The sequence below is a fragment of the Pelecanus crispus genome, chromosome 4 (genome assembly GCF_030463565.1).
Source record: "Pelecanus crispus isolate bPelCri1 chromosome 4, bPelCri1.pri, whole genome shotgun sequence".
NCBI lineage: Eukaryota > Metazoa > Chordata > Aves > Pelecaniformes > Pelecanidae > Pelecanus > Pelecanus crispus.
In genome coordinates, this window is record NC_134646.1 from 19,338,152 (window position 1) to 19,357,431 (window position 19,280).

The following is a 19,280-nucleotide window of genomic DNA, read 5'->3' on the forward strand; positions in this document are numbered from 1 at the left end:
GAGGAGAGAGAGGGCTGTGCCCTGGCTAGTGAAGTACCTGCTTTCATGGCCCACTGGCTGAGGTCAGCCTGTGTCCTTACCTCTGACCCTTCCTGACCTTCACAAAGCTGGGCTACACTATCATGCCCAGCAACAAGATTTCACTGCCAGGGTCCACCCTCCGAGCTATGCACCAGAGGAGGATCAGTGTATCTCGCCGGCCTGAGAAACTTGCTTTTTCTCTTCCCAGCACTGCTGCCTGGCGAGCTTAGGAGCACTGATGGGCCAAACACACCCCTTGGAGACTCCTATCGTCTGCTATCAGCAGGCAATAGGACCCATGGCACACAGCATTTTATTTACATTCAGAAGCTGATAAATTAGGGATGGAAACACCATCTGGATTCCACAGATGATAAGCCCATACCTGCTGTCATCAAAACGAGTGGCAAAACTTTAATTTTCTTGACATGGAACAAGAGTTGATGTGATTTAAAGCTGGGCTTAAAACTAGGCAGAAACACAAGTGCTTCTCTTAAGCAGAGCCTAAATTGGGCTTCCCATGCAAAACACGGAACAAATAAAAAGTATGGTTTTTATGAGTATTCGTGCAAATTGTGTATGACAATTCCTGCCTATAAACACTTTTACTAGCATTTTCATAGAAACAGAGTATGAAAGGTTACACGTTTGTTCGTAGGGAAGCCATTATAAGTAGATGAATCAGATGACTATGAATGACCATTTGTTAATTCTTGTGCAGTATTCACTCTGCTCTATAAAACAGTTATTTTCATTACCAGAAGGATTTAACACAGTTGATCTGCAGTAACATAGTCATCATTATACCATTCACACTTCATTTTCATTGTCTTGGCAGCAGCAAACTGACTTCTGTCTTTTCTTTTTCTTTCTTTTAAGCATTTTATACTTTTATATGTTATTATAAAATACTGGAAGAGAAGAAAAATCCAACTTTAAAACAGGGCTGTCAGCATTGCTTTACCTTGGCTTTCTACCTTTGATGTACTTAATTGACATCAAGTAAAATCAAGTCAGTTTAACTCAAGATTAAGTAATCAGTTAGGGTGACAGATGAATAACAGGCATATATGCATACATCCAGGCAAATATGGAGAGAGGTATAAGGAAGCCCTCAATCAAAAAAAAAAAGGAAAAAAAAAGAAAATCAGAGAATTCAACACGTACTGATTTGCTGTAATACATAGCAGTACTTAGATACCATAAGAACATTTTCCAGCCAAAGATCTTACAGTACATTACAAAAAAACATATTCTGTCACAGATGGGGAAACTGAGGCCCAAAGAAATGAAACAATTCTTTCAAATTCATCAAGTCAGTGGCAGAGATGGGAACGGTACCCCAGCTCTTGTGCCTCCAAGCCCCAGGGGATACTGAGTAAGAGCATGAAAGAAGGAGTGGTCACAGTTACAGAAATTATTTTGTCATCGCAGCTAGCCACTCCAGCTTAGCTGCTTTTTTCAGTATGCTTTTAGAGATCAGAGTTAGGGACTGGCTAGATGAAATCTGAGTGGGAGAGATGAGGTGACAAGGCTTTCCCAGGAAAAGGAGCAAGAACAAGCAACTAGAAGATCATTGGTGGGCATTTGTCTGTCCTTCATCAGAAATTACTGGGCTGAATGAAGTGGTTTCATGTTTATGTAAGTTTCTGCCCCAATGCAGGGGGACTCCAGTGTGCAAAGGTGCTAGCAGGACACTGATTTATCCAAACAGATAAGAACTCGTCTAGAACAATTTATGATCTTATAGTTATTGTGGGTGCCACTTTATTGCTGGGATCCTCTGCAGACATAACAATGCTCTACTAGGACTCCACTGGCATTAGACTGTAAAACAAACAAATCCTCTGAGACCTGATGACACTGCTGCAGAGGATGCTGGCACCGAAAAAGAAGCCCTTAGAAATTACAGTCCTTCATAATTGAAACAACTTTGGCACCTTCTTTTCCTCCTGAGCAGAACTGTGCTCCTTTGTTTTGTTCCCACTGCTATTTTATGAGTTTGCAGGTGACACCAAGCTGAGTGGTACAGTTGACACGCCAGAAAGACAAGATGTCATCCAAAGGGACCTGGACAAGCTGGAGAGGTGGGCCTCTGTGAACCTCATGAGGTTCAACAAGGCCAAGTGCAAGGTCCTGCACCTGGGACAGGGCAACCCCTGATACCAATACAGGCTGGGGGATGAAGGGATTGAGAGCAGCCCTGTGGAGAAGGACTTGGGGGTACTGGTGGATGAAAAGCTGGACATGAGCCGGCAACGTGCGCTTGCAGCCCAGAAAGCCAGCTGAATCCCGGGCTGCATCAAAAGAAGCGTGGCCAGCAGGTCGAGGGAGGTGATTCTGCCCCTCTACTCTGCTCTGGTAAGACCTCACCTGCAGTACTGCATCCAGCTCTGGAGCCCTCAGCACAAGAAGGACATGGACCTGTTGGAGCAGGTCCACAAAAATGATCCGAGGGCTGGAGCACCTCTCCTACGAGGCCAGGCTGAGGCAGTTGGGGTTGTTCAGCCTGGAGAAGAGAAGGCTGCGGGGAGACCTTATTGCAGCCTTTCAGTACTTAAAGGGGGCCTATAGGAAAGATGGGGACAATCTTAGCAAGGCCTGTTGTGACAGGACAAGGGCTAATGGTTTTAAACTAAAGGAGGGTAGATTTATACTGGATATAAGAAATAAATTTTTTACAATGAGGGTGGCGAGGCACTGGAATGGGTTGCCCAGAGAGGCAGTGGAGGCCCCATCCCTAGAAACATTGAAGATCAGGTTGGACAGGGCTCTGAGCAACCTGATGTAGTTAAAGATGTTCCTGCTCCCTGCAGGGGGGTTGGGCTAGATGATCTCTAAAGGTCCCTTCCAACCCAAAGCATTCTATGATTCTATGATTCTATGACAGTTACGAGAGTGATTTTTGCGAGTGATATTTTTATAGTATTTTTAGCAGTTTAAGATAGATCACTCACAGAGACAAAATGCCTGTCACCATCCTGTAACACAATTTACATTAATAATGTAAATGGACCCCCAGTCTCACTCAGTACAGCCGGGAACATTTGCCCTACAACCCACAACACGTAAGTCCAACATACAGCTGTAATCAGGGCTGTGTTGTCACTGTAAGACTATGAAGCCTCCATCCATAGCACCTGCCTGATTACTGGCAGGTCTCATGACCAGGTAGAACCAGTATCTGGACCTGAACTTGGGTACTGGAGCCACCGCAGCTTATAGTGGCAAAGGGCCCAGCTCTCAAAGAACCCACCTCCCTTTTTGCCCTGTGTGCATGTATGCAGAAGCAGATTTATGTGTGGTTTTGGGCACTGCAAGCTAGATACCACCTGACCTCAGAGTTTAAGAAAAATAAAAAACAAATAAATGGCTTTCTCCATGTTTCTTCTTGGCTGTATTTAGTCAGGCTCCAAGAGCAGATGAAGCTTGTCACTTCTATATAAGGATGACTTAATAAACTTATCACTGCCTCAAAGTCACTCCACTTTTAGGGATGTCCAAACAGATTAAATATCAAAAACAAACATGAAGGGCAGTTTAGTGAGCTGCAGCTTATGTCAAGATCAAAAAGAGGGTTTACAGATAGTCCTTGGGTTCACCTGAAGACACAACAGGGGGAGGCATTAGGAAAACAAAAGCTGATTAAAAAAATTCAGCAAATTTGAGCCATAAAAAGCAAATATTTTTCTGTAACAGAAAGACAACAGGCCCCCCTACCTTACATAAAACATGCCTGCAACTGCATCACGTCATTAAGAAAAACTAGATGCATTTAAGGGAGGAAAAAAAAAGTCAATTATTACAAACAGAAGAGGAAAAGGTGGGAAATCTCTGAGAAAATGACAGGCTTGTATTTTACAGCAGCAGACATGTAAAGCCAAGGGTTATAAGGTGTGGGTACATAAAATAAAATTATATACATTTGAGTGAATAAGGCAAGAAAGGCATCAAATTACAACACTACCTAGCCTTGCAAATCTGTACTGGTGCCAGTTGCTATATCAATCCATTATGAAGGCAGTATTATCACAGCTGTATTTGCACTCAGTACTTTTTGCCTCTTCAGGATTTTTATCGCAGACTGGTGAGACTACCCACATGGTACCAGTGTTACTACTAAAGCCACTAACGTTAAATACATCAGAGTGATATTTTGCACCAAGGGGCTTGGTTTCAGAAGGCAGCAAGCATTCTGGCCCCAGCAGGGCTGAAGGAGGAGGTAACTAAGCACATGAATTTTCCCCTCTTACATGAACAGCATGCCAGACTATCACATTAGCTCTGGGCTTGAACTCCTGTGTGCATCTCAACGCCCTGGTCACCCATATTGCCTTGGCCTTGCTCATGACTCTGGCTTTTCCCTGGCATGAGCTGACTCCTTGTTTGTAAGGGGATCCAGGTTCTGGCCGGCCTCGTTTCCACTCCTTTCCTGTAAGAACAACAGACACAAGATTAAACTCCCAGCCCTGATAACTCCCGCACAGCTACCAAAGGCACAGCAGATACAGATACTCCACCAACATGCACCACATTGAATGCATACTCCAGAGCCAGTCTGGACCAGGGCTAGAGAACATGCCTCTACAGCGTAAATGCATTATGAATGATGAAACAGAGCTTCAAAACCCCTAAGCTGCCGCTAGTTTCAGTAGCAAAGGTTTTTGCTTGCTCAGAAGTTTTTTAAAAGCAGAAGTGCCTATCCTTCAGGCACCCACTGGTGAAATGTGCTAGGCTTTTAGGAAAGTTATCCATTAATCTTTGAAGTGTCCTGAAATCCAGCCAGTGAAACCAACCAGTCAGAAAAGTCTGACCCTCTTTCAGTTAAAAATGGTGGGGTGTAATGGGAACAGGTTTAGTCACTAGATCTTTCTTTGAGGGAAGGGGGTGTGAGGGGAAGACAGTATTACTGAAAGTATGAATAATTGCTCAAAGCTGTACTCAAGTCTGCTTTTTATAAAGTGAATTAGTAAAATGTATATGGAAATAAATTAGTAGCAAATATGTACTGTATATAGTGAATGTAATACTGTGAGATTCTATAGCTACTTGTCTTTTTCTATGGACATCTCCATTTATCAAAGTAGACACCGACTTGGAGCCCCCTGTGATTAGGCTCAGATTGTTTGAATAAGACACAGAAAAGCCTCTATAAGCTTTATTAAAAGCCAGACATTATTTGATGCGCTATAGTATTAAACACATACCCTCCCCAGACCTTGTGCTCACAGTCTGGCAAGGATTTCTTTCTAACAATACCTCTGGGCAGACTGCAATATACAGAAGTTTCATACAAACTCTGGCATATACTACAGGACAGGAGGTCAACACATTCGGCATTGGATAAAAAGATTCTTCATCACAGGTCAGTGGAAATCCACCTAGAGGCTTTAATGGGCTCTGGATAGGGCCCCATGTAGACTGCCAGATGTACAGGTCAGACTTGCATCTAAGCAGGTCTTCCACCCTATACAAAATAACTTGTCTGAAAAAACCACGATGTTTAAAAGCCACCAGTGGAAAAGCTGACTTTCATATGCCTAATGTTAAAGACTGTAATCCTAGGAAATAATACATACGTCAAAAATTAAGACAGACGCTAATTTGCTTTTAAAAGCACACTGTAGAACACATGCTGAAATACCCTGAATGGCGGTATAATTTATACACAGAGGTAATGATTGTTTTTAAGTAATGAGTGCTAAAGCAAGCCATGGTAGAAAGCTTCCCTGACTTAATGCTAGTGGGGGGGGGGGGGGGGGGGGGGGAACAGAAAAAGGAAAAAATTATTCACATTATTTAGGATACCTTCATCTGCTATTTACTGCAAAATTACTGTAACATTTTGTACTGACTGTGTGTAACAGGATGTGCTGGAGGCGGTACAGCGAGTTTGGCTTGGAAAAGAAGAGAGCTCCCTTTCTGAGAAAGCCATCCCAGGTCATCTGCCTTCCCCAGCTGTAAACCTTCCTGACTGTCTGTCAGTGTAGACACTGAACTGCTCCAGCAAGGTGACTGAATTCAGGGCTGCTGTGAGGCTCATGAAAGCACAGAAACCCATCAAGGGAATCCAGGTCTGCCTTTCACTTGGCAGCAGTTCAGTTACTCTGTCATCATCTGACTGGGCACCTGTCTCATCTGATTCATTTTCTTTTTTTGCACAAAACCAACTCTCTATCTTCAGCTGTGAAATTTGAGGAAGTTTCCGCTGTGTTTCCTGCCTGCCACTAAATGCCTGTGACACCTCCTGTGACCTCTGGCAAGGCTGTATGTGCTACGGCAGCCGCAGTGGTGCGAAGGGACTGCCACGAGACGGCAGTGTTTGGATAGACAGCGCTACAGCTTTCGGGGATACGTGCTGGTTTATGTTAAAGCACAGGAATAATTCACTGCTACAGAAAGAAGACCTCCCGAGAACTAGGAAAGAAAAAAAGGACGGGCAGCGCAATTTTCTGTTATTTACATTTGGTCGTTCAAGAAAAATTGTGTCACATCTGCCTCACATTTCTCATTGTAATGGTCACTTCATTTTCATTTCTTTCTTTTGCAGCATTGGTGTCAGTGAGCTTTGCCTGTAGCCATGTTATATTGCAAGCATGTTTGAGATGATTGGAGCTGCTGTTCTCACTAGATAACATTGTCAGAGCTGAACATGTTCATCCCTAAAGGTGAATGACAAAGCTTTTGTAACAGCATATTTTTACAACTGTAAATGATCCCAAGTAATTTAGAGAACATGGGCAAATGCTTGCCTTTAATCAAGAGGGTGAGGTGCAAGCAACTGAACTATGCCAGCTGATCACCTGGCATCAGAGCTTTTCTGCAGCTGCACAGCTGATGTGTAGAGAGTAGCCCAGCCTGAAGGGAGCTATTTGCCTCTTGCATTTGCAGATTTTGCTCTGCCCTCCTATCAGTGAGGAGGACTGGGTACACCCCATTGGTTAGTGCAACACTGACAAGGACTTTGTGCTTTCGCACCACAGTAGTGCTGCTATGCCTGAATCCAAGTGTCCAAAAGCCAAAAGTGTCCAAGTGTCCAAAAGTCTGTTTCATCAACAGTGCATTGTATGAAGAGGAAAAAAAAATGTCCCAACAAGCCTAACTGCAACCCCTTTTCTAACTGTTTATCAGTAAAATATTTTATTTGAATAATTTTTGGACCTTTCAGTTTGGATGAAACAAGATATTCAGATAGCCCTTAAGAGGGATTATACACTTCTGGGAACCTCGTGCAGCTGTTGGGTTTCGATGTTGATGACAGTCAGCTTACCTGCTCTGCTTTTCTTAAGATGGGGCCAATTTTTGTTCCCTGGCAAGTGGTAAAAACAGAGAGTGCTGTCTCCTCTGCCTTTAGTCATCCTAGAGAAAAGGGCTTGAGATGTCAAAGCTCAAAAAGATACCAACAGGTCCAAAGATGAAACACACTAAACAACAACACTCACTACAACTGCTAAAAAAGGCCATGCTCTTAAATGCGAGGGGACTGAAGCAATACCCTCTGAAGTCCATGGACAGACTAATAGATCATGCTGTAGCTTCTAACGGTCTGATCTTTATTGTTGCTGATATGTGAGCCAAAAGCAACACAGTTTGACTTTCAGCTTCCAGGGAGATTGTGCGCTACTGACAGTTAGGAAAACCATCGGATTGCTTGTAGCTAAGCACCTTTGATGTGAAATTGCTGGAATAGGAGGGCCACAAAATGCCGTAGTACTATTTTTAAAGTTGCTTTTCAGAGTTAGACCTGCACTGCTAAACACGTAGGATTTTGCTTTTCTTTCTGTATATTAGAGTTAGAAAATCTATAGCTTTTCTGTTTTCAGCTTCCAATAAAATAAGCAGCTTTTCTTGTGTCAGGTGTACCAGCTAATTGATATACTTGCATTGTTATCAATTAGCTTCAAAAATGCCCTTTCATCATCATGGCTGTTGGGGACTTTTCCATTAAAAACAAGTGTAAACAGCTTAATCAAAGCTCTTACTTCCTACCTGCCTTTCCGTCATTACCAAACTTTTCCATTTATGCTTGAATTGTTTGGCAAAATGCATGACATACACATTAAACTCATAGCAAACACAGAGCATGTATATTCAATAACTATAAACCAGACCGTTTTCTGCATATGAGCTCATTGCTTATGCTTGTCTGGTATATTAAAACATGCAGTTCTGGGAAGCTGCAATAAAATGAAGTTTAGTAAAACATACTTCATCACAGTGATAAAGAAATAAAGTTGCATCTGGACTGAAAGACCATTCTAAGTAGTAACGGAGACGATTATATCTTGCCTGGCAGAACAGCCAGGGAAGTTTAAGCACCATGTTTACCCTGAGTATTTGCATAGCATTTAAGAAAACTTAGGTCCAAATTCTTTTTGCAAGACAAGAACCATTTTGGCAGAAATATTTTTGCTTTCTGCCTCTTCTGCCCCTCCCTATATAGCAAAATGCAAGCACCCTCATAGCTGTACAGCCTTTTTGGAGTGATGCCCATAAGGCTTTGGCCAATTGAAATGTACATCCTAGTCCATTACTGTATATCATACCTTCATGTATATATGTAAACCCACTGTCTTTCCTAAGACCCTGCCTTCTCCCTGACCCCACCAGACACACACAGCTAGGGGCAGACCATATCCACAAACACACTATCACATTTTTAAATAGCACAGGGTGAAGTCTAGCAGGCTGGTAAAAATATATATCACTGCAGAGTGGTTAGAGAAGGGGCCTAGGACTGGAACAACATGGTTCTAAAGCTCATCCCGGACTACAGCGTGAGACATCTGGAAAGATCCAGGTCTCACTGACACTTGGTGTACGTCATTGTAACTGCACCGGAGTTAGCACTCTGGATTTACTCTACATTTCCAACAGGGTTGTGGAGTCAGGTCTTGATCCTCCCACGACATCTCCCTGCCTCAGTGTCCTGCCATTATTACCATCACCTGCCAATCTTCAAATCAGATGTGCTTCTCGTAAAGAAAGAATAGATTTATCTCTGATACAGCAGGCAGTCTATTTCTACTAGTGCTAAGGTCTGTCCCAAGCTAGAACAGCCTATTTCTTCTTACTGTATCACTTACAGACAGTCTTGGTTCTTTGGCAGTATGTGTGCTGCCCTGAGCCCACTGTTGATGTTATGCAAAAGCAGATGGTACAGCTCACTAACACGCACATGGCATTCCCTGCTGGGGAGCCCTGCTTCTCATAAAAGAGATGTGTTGCCTTTTGGTACAGCAAATGATATTTACCTCTGATTTGCCCCTCTTCAGCTTCTGTTTCTCATTTTCTCTTCTTTTGAAATCCAGTGCTTTGCAGTGGTCCATCACCATTTCAGTGTCAGGCTGAGATCTACACTTCACAGCTGCCTGTTGCTGGTTTGTTCTGTGGGTCTCGTTTCTGGATAGATATGAGCACTTTCTGGAAAGAGATAAGCACAGATAACATCAGGTAGCTAACCCCATTAAGTATTTAGGTTCTTTGGCTTAAATCATCTGACATTGCTGGTGGAAAGATAAAAATGCTAGGAAGATGAGCACGATATTAAACTGGCTTCATGCAGCTTGGGCAATTCAATGTTTACACCAATTGTAGAAGGGACAAAGCTGCAGTGCTCTTCTATAAGCTAATCTTTTCACATTGCTGTTATAGGGTAGCATCATATTCTTACTACTTATGTCCCTTACCCTGGCAGAGTTGGAGATGTTGAGGAAGAAACCACCTTTCAGAATAAACTCTTCAATCTAGCCCCTGACTGGGTCACCACAAAGACCTAAGATGAAACTGATTGAACAGTGAAGTGGAATGTTTCTCATTACTAGTTATGTGCTCTAAGTCCTGCAATTTTCTCTGAATGGCAGCTCTCAAACTGCAGGATACAGGCAGTAATAAGGTGATTGTTTGAGGCATCAGCATAAGAGTTCTTTATAACTATATTGGCTAAAGTTATGGTCACGCTTTACCAAGCTTTTTGCAGTTTAACTTGCAGTACGTCAGTACGTCTTTGCAAAACCTTGCTTGTAAGTATGCTTTCTGAAGTTTAACTGCGCCACTGCAGTTAGCTTTCAAAAAAACATTCAAAGTGGCAAGTGCTTATTTGTGGCTTTGTGGTTTATTTACACATGAACATGAGAGATCCTCAGCTAGAAATCTGAAGAATTCTCTAAAAGTATATAGATACCAGTAAACTGAAAAATAAAGCAAGATACATCTGTCAATAAAAGTGCCTTTTTTCCTATTTTCATAATGATAATTTTAAAACCTTTTATTAAATTAGAAAAATTAGAAAATTTTGTCTGAACATATTTGAAGTTGTAGTTTATGCAAAAACCTACTAAAAAAAAAGAAAAGGCCAACAGAAAATGTCTTTTAAGATAACTTAAGTAACTTCAAACAAAAATGCTGTTCCTGGACCTGGCACATTACACTTGTGTTAGGTCTTTAAATTGCCATGCAGGAGGATGTCTAGGCACCAGATTACAGCTACGTGTAAATTCACTGAAGGAAAAAGAGAAAGAAGAGAAGTAAAAATTAACGGCAACCTAGAAGAGCCATTGGTGTTGGCTCACTCCAAGCCAGGCTGCAATACAAGAAAAGCAAACTTGCTTCTGTACCCACAGTACCAGGAGTATGCAACCCTGGGGCTGGACCCCTGCACAGCATGGAGTCTATCTACAGCCAAAAAACTCCCAGCAACACAAATACATGCAGGTAAATTGGAAGTTTATTCATTTGGATGTTTCTTTTGGAAATAAGGTGTGTTTGGAGTTCTTTGGGACTGAGAGTGGCAGATGAATGGCCTCTGAGGTAACTGCTTGAATGCAGGTCTGGATTTTTTTTTTTGTTTTAGATTATTCATGTGATCCACAGGAAACCTTTATGAAATTGCCATTTCTGTTCTGTTTTTGAAAGCTGTCCTTCACCATGGCTTTGGGAGAGCATTCGCCTCAGAGCATCCTCTGGGTTATCAACACACCTGGGTTGAGAGGGTTCTTTGCAATTAATATATCATCCAAACAAATGATGTTGTAGAGCACAATATGGCATCTTCCATCATCCCCTGCCTGCAGAAAGATGGCTCTTCGGTTTAGATGGAAAGATGCAGACCAAGCAGCAGAGTGGAAACATGAGGAACCCCCAGAATACAGTTGCCTTGGGACACTACTGTGACATTTCAGAGTAATGAGTATATTTCTATCTTCATATATTAAACACTGAAAATTTTGATTTCCCCCCATCATCACCCCCAAAAAAGTCTCTTTCTCCAAGGAAGAAGATGAGAAGGGAAATATTTTAATATGGCTTCAAGTAGAAAGATTTCATTCCCAGCACTGTTATTAAGACTGGATGTTTCATTTTATATTTCCTTTAGCATTTTCTGGATGTCATAAAAGTCATTGTCTCCATTTCTACCATCAGAAAACTGTAAAGTTGGATTCTCAACCATTTGTGCTTACTTTTTTTCCCCTCCAACAGAAGATTTTTCAGCTTGCTTTTGATATTTACAGTTAAACTGGTGCCTTCCTGCCACTACTGAGCCTGACAGCATGAATGCCACACTGCTTATGAAGGCTGCTTTCATTGGATAGCAGTTTGGAGCAACATATTTTATAATTATTAACACATTAGCATTCCAACAAAAGATAGTCTGCTTTCCACTTTCAGAGTACACAGCAATAACACCATCACCATAATAGTTAAAACATTACCCTGGCCTGCCAGAATCACTTGCTCACAATCTGCAATGCTGAATTAAAATGTTCCTTCTATTCCCACATACTTTACAGGTTATTTATGTTTAATTTAGCTTTGGGTTCATAAACCATAACCACACCAACAGTATCCCTTCCTTTCCTCCCTCCTCCCTACACCTCTGCGTGCATAAGCCTCGATTACTAGCTTCCTACCCTAACCACAGCTAGGCTTTAGGCATCTTTTGTACTATCACTGCTATAAGGCAGGAGAGCAGCCATCTCTTGTGTTTGCCAGCCTACTACAGAGGAGCTTATGGACTTCAGCTCTCATTGCTCCTAGCAGGCACTTGCTGGTATGTGAAATCTCAGAGAACCATGACTCAAGTTAGGGTATCCTTGTTGTTAAGTCTGCTAAATATTGCTCTGTTATTCTATTTTATGAGCAAAAAGACTACAGCCTTGGGTGCAATTATTACACCACTTGCTGTGGCCTTGGGCAGGTGATTTATACAGCCCAAATATGGCAAGTAAATCACAATTGTATCATGCCTTTCATTTTGGAAAAGAAAAACTGTGGATGTGCCAAAGCACTGAGGTGATGCAGGATGGTGAAGCGGACTGTAGGGAATCTGAGCCTGACTTCCACAACTCTACATTTTCCTCAGTAATACTCATCAGGCTGGTCAGTGCGATGCTGAGGGCCAGCACCCATCCATTCACTGACACTTGCCCAGTTTCTGTGTTTAGACTAAAAGCCTCAGATACTCTATGCATATGTGGAGCCCCTACTACAAAAGAGGCTTTGATCCTCTGATCCCAATGAGACCCTGATCTTGGATGGGGCTCATAGGTGCAAACGCTGGAGAAATAATAACAGATGGAATATCACAGTGATACATTAATTACCATATAGAACCATATAGAGCTAATAGGGGAACATTTCTGGGCAAAGATCTCATAAATAAACCAAATGCGAATGCATAAATAAGTAGAACGCAAACACATAGGGCCATTATAAAGGCAGATGTGTGAAACTTTTTTTTGTCTGTATGTTAAGCAGTCCTTGACATCTCTTTTAAAATTTATATATTTACACTGGCAAAAGAACAATCCTTTCTACCTAAACCACAGAGAGAAACAAAAACCGTGCTGGATAGTTTTACCATTCAGAACTATTTTGTCTTTCTTTTCAAGTATAATCAAATTCCTTCCCATGCCTACCTGCCCATTACATTTCTGAAGAACTATGTATTGGAGTCTGAGGAAGGTATTTGAAATCATATGCATGCACTGAAGGTAAAAAACCCAAACCGAGTAATGTCTTCCTGGAAGAAGGCATTATGAATCTTACTGGAAAAAAAACAGACTTCAGGCAAATCTGATCCCTACAGAGATACTGAGCTTTCTAACACTTTTGTATTTTTCTCACTATCTGGTTCATATGAGAGGCTCAAGGGACACTAATTTAAAGGTGAGCTGGAGAAGCAGAAGCATGCAGTACCCACCATAGAAATAGCAACGACCCTCGAAGCAAAGGGCTCCTTGTGAGGAGTCTGACCCCTCCGAAGTATTGCGGCTCAGGCAGACACTTATCCCAGGGGGGCTCGGTCCCCAGCAGTGGCAGCACCCAGTGCTGCTGAGCCCCCTGCACAGCAAAGCCCCCCCCGAGTAGGCCATCCCCATCACCCTGCTCCTGCTTTCCCCTCATAAATTAATAATTTCAAGGTCCCTCCCACTCAGTCATGGATCTACCAGGTAAGCAGTGGTGCAAACATGCACATTAAAGATTTCTTCTAAAACCAACAAGTATTCATAGTCATACAAACATAGGGGCTAGGACTATCGTGTATTTAACTAATGTATGTTACACAAGGCAGGGTTTCCCCTGATATTCTGGAGGAATAAGCTCCTTCAATTAATTGCAAAGTATACTTTATAATTTTTTTTAAAAGAGAATTTCCTTTAAACTGTGTAATATAGCTGGCAGACAGCTATTAATGGCTATTTTCAACCCTGGCAAAGGATTTCTATTATAACTGCTTGTCCTGTATTGCTTGTAATTTTTCTTAAGTTTCACCTCTCCAGCTGACATTTTCCAAGCTTGAAGTCTGCCCAAAAAGAGCATTTTTTGGAAAGCTGAAGAAACTTTCCCTTCAGTTCAGCGGTGCAGTTTTAACAAGGGTCCTTCACACAAGCCTGGTAAAACTTACTTTATGGGAACCAAAACCAACACACATTTTGGTGTCTATTGCTGCAATCATGATGCAGAGGCAGGACAAAAGAATTATTCAGCCTAAGTAAGACAGCTGGGTACAGTAGGCTAAGTTCTTCCATAGCATAAGCTCTTGCAGCGTCCCCGAAGCCAATGGAATTACACTGCTTCACATCCAGGCTGAGTGAAGCCTGCTCTCTTCTTGTGAGTGAGCAGCTCAGGCTTTTTCTCATTGCTCTCCATGTTATTTAAAGATTTGTTTTTTGTAGCTGGCAGGCTCTCTCTTTGAAGCGTTCAATCCACAGAGAGTTCCCCTGTTGCGAGTTTAAAATGTTTTTGTGCCACACAGGCTGCTGGTCCCTCCACGTGGGACTCCATGAATACTCCCTGTCCCCCTACACCTCCTCCCTCCCACATGCACATCTTGATTCAGGTCTTGCCTCTCTTTTTTCTCCATTCCTACCATCGCACAAACTCAGGCAGAGCAGTTGGCTGTCTCTGGCTGCCAGCAGCACAGAAAATGAAGTGTAATTTTGGGAAGGAATGAAGGGGGTGGAAGGCAGTATAAATGTTACTTAGAAAACTGTACGGATGTAAAAGAAAGATTGAAGGAAGAGGAACACTGTCTTCATCATCACAGAACAAGCCTTAACTTCTCTGAGAGAGAAGTTGCATGAAAGCTAAGTGTCATAAACAAAACAGAAGCAGTGGAAAAAGAGGACTGAAGAGGCAGGTCAGGAGAGGTCTGAGAAGAACTGGGAATACACCTAAAACCAGAGGTGTTCTGGTGTCTCCCAGGGGAGCCACAGACAGCAGCCCTGTCCTGCAGACCTGCCCCAGCTGAGCCAGCCCCCAAAGCCCCATCCCTGCCAGCCTTCACCTTGGCCTGCTGCAGGAAAGGGCAGCCCACCTCTCCCCTCCCCAGCACTGCAGAAAGCTGGCTGAGAGAGAAACCCAAGCCCTTACTGGGTTCACCACTGAAGAGGAGTCAGAACCAAGGAGAAGCACTGGTGGAAGCATCTCTCAGCCCTGGCAGACTTCTGGGGACCCCTGCTCTGTTTTAGTGGACCAGAAAGAGAAGTACTCTCTCATACCATAGCTCACTGCATGAGCACCTGTAAACACAGGAGAGCTGCTCCTGGTTTTCAGTACTGGAAAGGCAGGGGGGCTGACATCAAGTCATCAAATCCAACAGGATCTTGAAGGGCAACTAGAAAGGAGATAATCTTTCCCAAGCAATGAGAATGCAACACCCTTTTGTTTATCTGAAATAAGAGGGATCTCAGCTGGCCCTGCTGTCAGGAGACAGACCCTGTGCAGGGAGAATATGGCTCCTACAGAGGTTCAAGAGGATCATTAAAAAGTGGCCAGGCTTTTATTTCTACCCCTTTTTCTCTGTGCCTTTTTGGCAATGAGTCTTGTTTCCCAAGGAGTAGCCATTCCTTTCTCACAGACCTCTGTGCTCTTTGCTGGGATTGCCATGCTGAGGCTCCCCGTCAGAGGCAGCCTGTAGAAAGAGCCATACAAGGTCCATCTGCCCTGGTGGGTCTCTGTTTCTGGAGGTCTCAAGGGTTCTGAAGCACCATGTCCATGGAGAGGGGCTTACATGTCCTCCACTGGCTCTACTAGTCCCCACGACTACAGGTTCATGTCCTGGCTACCACTTCTGCAGGGTCTTTTGTCTCAAGAAAACAGATCAAGAGCCCTTCTTGAGCCAGTTGTGACTCTGCCAGACTTTCATCAAGAGGGGCCGAGTGCTAACACACCCCACTCCCATCCTCCACCTCTGCAGATAAGACATCTCAGACTTCCCTCTAAAGATACTCAAAACCAGATTAATAGAAATACCTGAGAGAGGTAAGAGGATGAATCTTACTGGCTCTGAACAGGACTCCTGACCTTAAATTCCTAAGCAGACTCTTTTTTTTTTTTTTTTTTTGGTGAAAAGTTCTCCCTTGGTAGCACTTGTTCAAGTGAAAATCGCCACCTTGCTATGTTTAGAGGAACAGACTCTTTACAGCTATTAATTATCTGCCCTTTAAACACAAACCTTCACCCAAACATGTGTTTGCCCTGTGGGAAAAGTGTGCCTTTTTCACACCTCTCATTGTAAACCAGGTGGCAGCTTGGACTGACAGACAATGTTGAAAACCACCTGCTCTTATTCAACAAGATATATCACCACAACAACCCCTTCTAAGCACCCTGCTGAGCAAATAGGAAATAAGGATCCTATGGATGTATTGTATACTGGAATAAAAAAAAACACCAAAAACTAAGCATGAAGCAAAACCACCACCCTACAAGCTTCAAGATTAATAAAAATGATTACTCGCACTTTTCCAGCAAATTCGACATACATTGGCAAACAAAGTCTTTCTTTGCCTCAAGGAGAAAATGCTTCCCTCTGTTATGCGTACGGGATAGTGATCCCACTTGATGCTCTGAAAAGAAACTAAGCAATTACTGACACTAGGTTTATTGCTCAGTATTCTGCTTTGAACTCTCCCCAGTTTGGGGTGAAGATCAGGACGAACGCTGTTAAAAATAATTACCTTGCTCATGCCCGACCCAGTCAATTTACTTATGGATACAACTGTGAAGAAGAGGATGTTAATAAAGAATCAAGTATTTTCCCGCACTAAAGGCCCGATTCTCACTTCAAGCTACCAAGAGTAATTATATGCAAACAGCAGGAGTAAACTCAAAATTAAAATATTTATGCCTGTTCTTTCTCCTTTTCCATGAAAAACACTGGCTATTTTGCTCACAGAAAGATTATGGTGTCAGATTCCATAACTAGGGATATAAAAATTGTGACCAATGCGTCCTTATCACAAATCGTCTGGGACTGCTGCTGATCTCTCTGGTGCTCCCAGGAGCAGGCGGCACCTTCTGAGTGGCAAGAAGGGCTCAGCAGCCACCAGGTGACACGAGAAGGGAATTGCAGCAATAGGAAAGTTCAGAGGCAAGGAAATAACTCCATCACACTGGAGAGCTTAGGTTTTTTTGCAAATGTATGATTGATACATAGGAGGGAGTGCATACAAGGAAAACACTGAGGTGTCAGTGTCCTTATCAGAGAGTGTGCATGCTAGAGGAATCGGTGCAAACAGAAAAATCCCCTTCAGTACAATGAGATTGTATTGGTAATGACAGTCTATTGTATGCTTGTACTGCTTTTTCACAGAATCATAGAATGGTTTGGTTTTGAAGGGACATTTAAAGGTCATCTAGCCCAACCCCCCTGCAATGAGCAGGGACATCTTCAACTAGATCAACTTCAACAGAGCAACAGAGCTCCGTCCAAACTGACCTTGAATGTTTCCAGGGATGGAGCCTCTACCACCTCTCTGGGCAACCTGTTCCAGTGTTTCACTACCCTCATTGTAAAAAATTTAGTCTTAATCTACCCTCCTTTAGTTTAAAACCATTACCCCTTATACTATCGCTACAGACCCTACTAAAAAGTCTATCCCCATCTTTCTTATAAGCCCCCCTTTAAGTATTGAAAGGACAAAATAAGGTCTCCCTCAAGCCTTCTCTTCTGCAGGCTGAACAATCCCAACTCTCTCAGCCTTTCCCCATAGGAGAGGTGTTCCATCCCTCTGATCATTTCTGTGGCCCTCCTCTGGACCTGCTCCAATAGGTCCATGTTTTTCCTGTGCTGAGCACTCCAGAGCTGGATGAAGTACTCCAGGTGGGGGTCTCACTTTGTTTGTTTTTAATTGCTCCAAGTTCTTAGATTTCTCCCCATGACTATGGACAATTTTGCCATGTTTTAGGAACAAATCCTTTAGAATTCTTAAGGTTCCTGGAAATCCCTGAAAAAAGATGACTTCTTTGCGTGTGGTGTCCTTACATTTTAGATACTGGCACTGACTGTCTCTTTGGTCACTCTTCCACATTAGCTGCACATGCATATCCTCCTCACATCGTGGCTCCAGAGCAGAAATATTCCACCAATCGAGAGGGTTTTTCTTTTTATTTGCCTTAATGATTTTCATGCTGGTGTTCAAGGTACCGATTTTGGTTGAAGGAGTTACATCTGTGGAGCCTAGAAAGCAAGCACACAATGAAGGACTGAACAGACTGGAACTCTTCAGCCTGAAAAAGAGATGACTGAGGCATATGACAAGGGTGACAAACAAGAGAAAGTAGTCTGGTGAAGGTGTATAGGAATCAACCAGTTCTTCCAATACAAGAACTTAGGACTGAAAAATGAAGGTAGGAGTCAAGTTCAAATCAGACAGAAAGAAATGGCTCTCTACACAGCTGGAAACATGAGGAGCTCCTGGACAAAGGACAATGTTAGTACAAAAACTCTGCATAAGATGCCAGATAGGCAGCTAAGAAATATTTACTGGAAGTTAGTCAACAGACAAACAAGAGGGGGCTCATAAAATCTCTTTACTGAGCAAAGAAAGGGAGACTATTGAAGGGTGCTATTGCACCTATGCTTGCCCTTTTATGTATTTTAACTCTTCTTGAGTGGCTGTTTGTGGTGTATGGTTATGGCTTTCCAGCTTGAATTCCCCTCTGGCACATAACATATCCTTAGATACACACAGAAACAAGAGTGGAACAAGGCTGCCTTCCATAGCAAAGTTGCATAAGGAAAACCACAGATCATTTGTGTTTCTAGAGTAGAAGCCAGTTCTAGTGAGATGAAGGCATTAGGTTTGCATGAACTTGTGTTCCTCTGACTCAAACTTCCTGTGGTCAGTAAAAGGTGAGCTCACTGTGCAGCCGTAATATTAATTTGTGACTGAAATGTGTCTCTGCATCTAGCTCCACTTAGCCCTCTTCCCAGACAAAGAGATCATCTTCCCACTTGTACCTATTGTGAAATGGACATCTGAAATATTGCATTACCTATATTGTGTTAGCATTGTTCCTTTGGACAAGAGCCACCATATGCTTCCTAGTTCTGCCCTGCACTTGGTGGATTCACATGCTGGGGTCAAGGGCCTCAGGCTTGCAAATTCCTGACTGTTAACTCTGTGGCTGGACTACAAATCTCTCTTTCTCCCACACTTCAAAGTATCAGAGCTTATAACAAAGACCCAAACTTACAGAAGTACAAGGAGAAGGCACACAATAAGCTCTTTTTTTCTTTTCTTTCTTTTTTTCCCACCCCCCCTAAACAGTGGAAGAAACAGAATTGCCAAGGCTTTCCCCTCTGCCCTTGCCAGCCTTTCAGAAGCATACTGTATGGAACATTAACTTGAGAGGAACTCAGACAGATGCTTTACTTAAGCAGGTTCTCTTGATCCCGAACCTGGAAACATTCGAGTTAATGGGAAGTAGTTAACACTTAGGCTTGATGAAGTGAATGTGGCACTTTATGC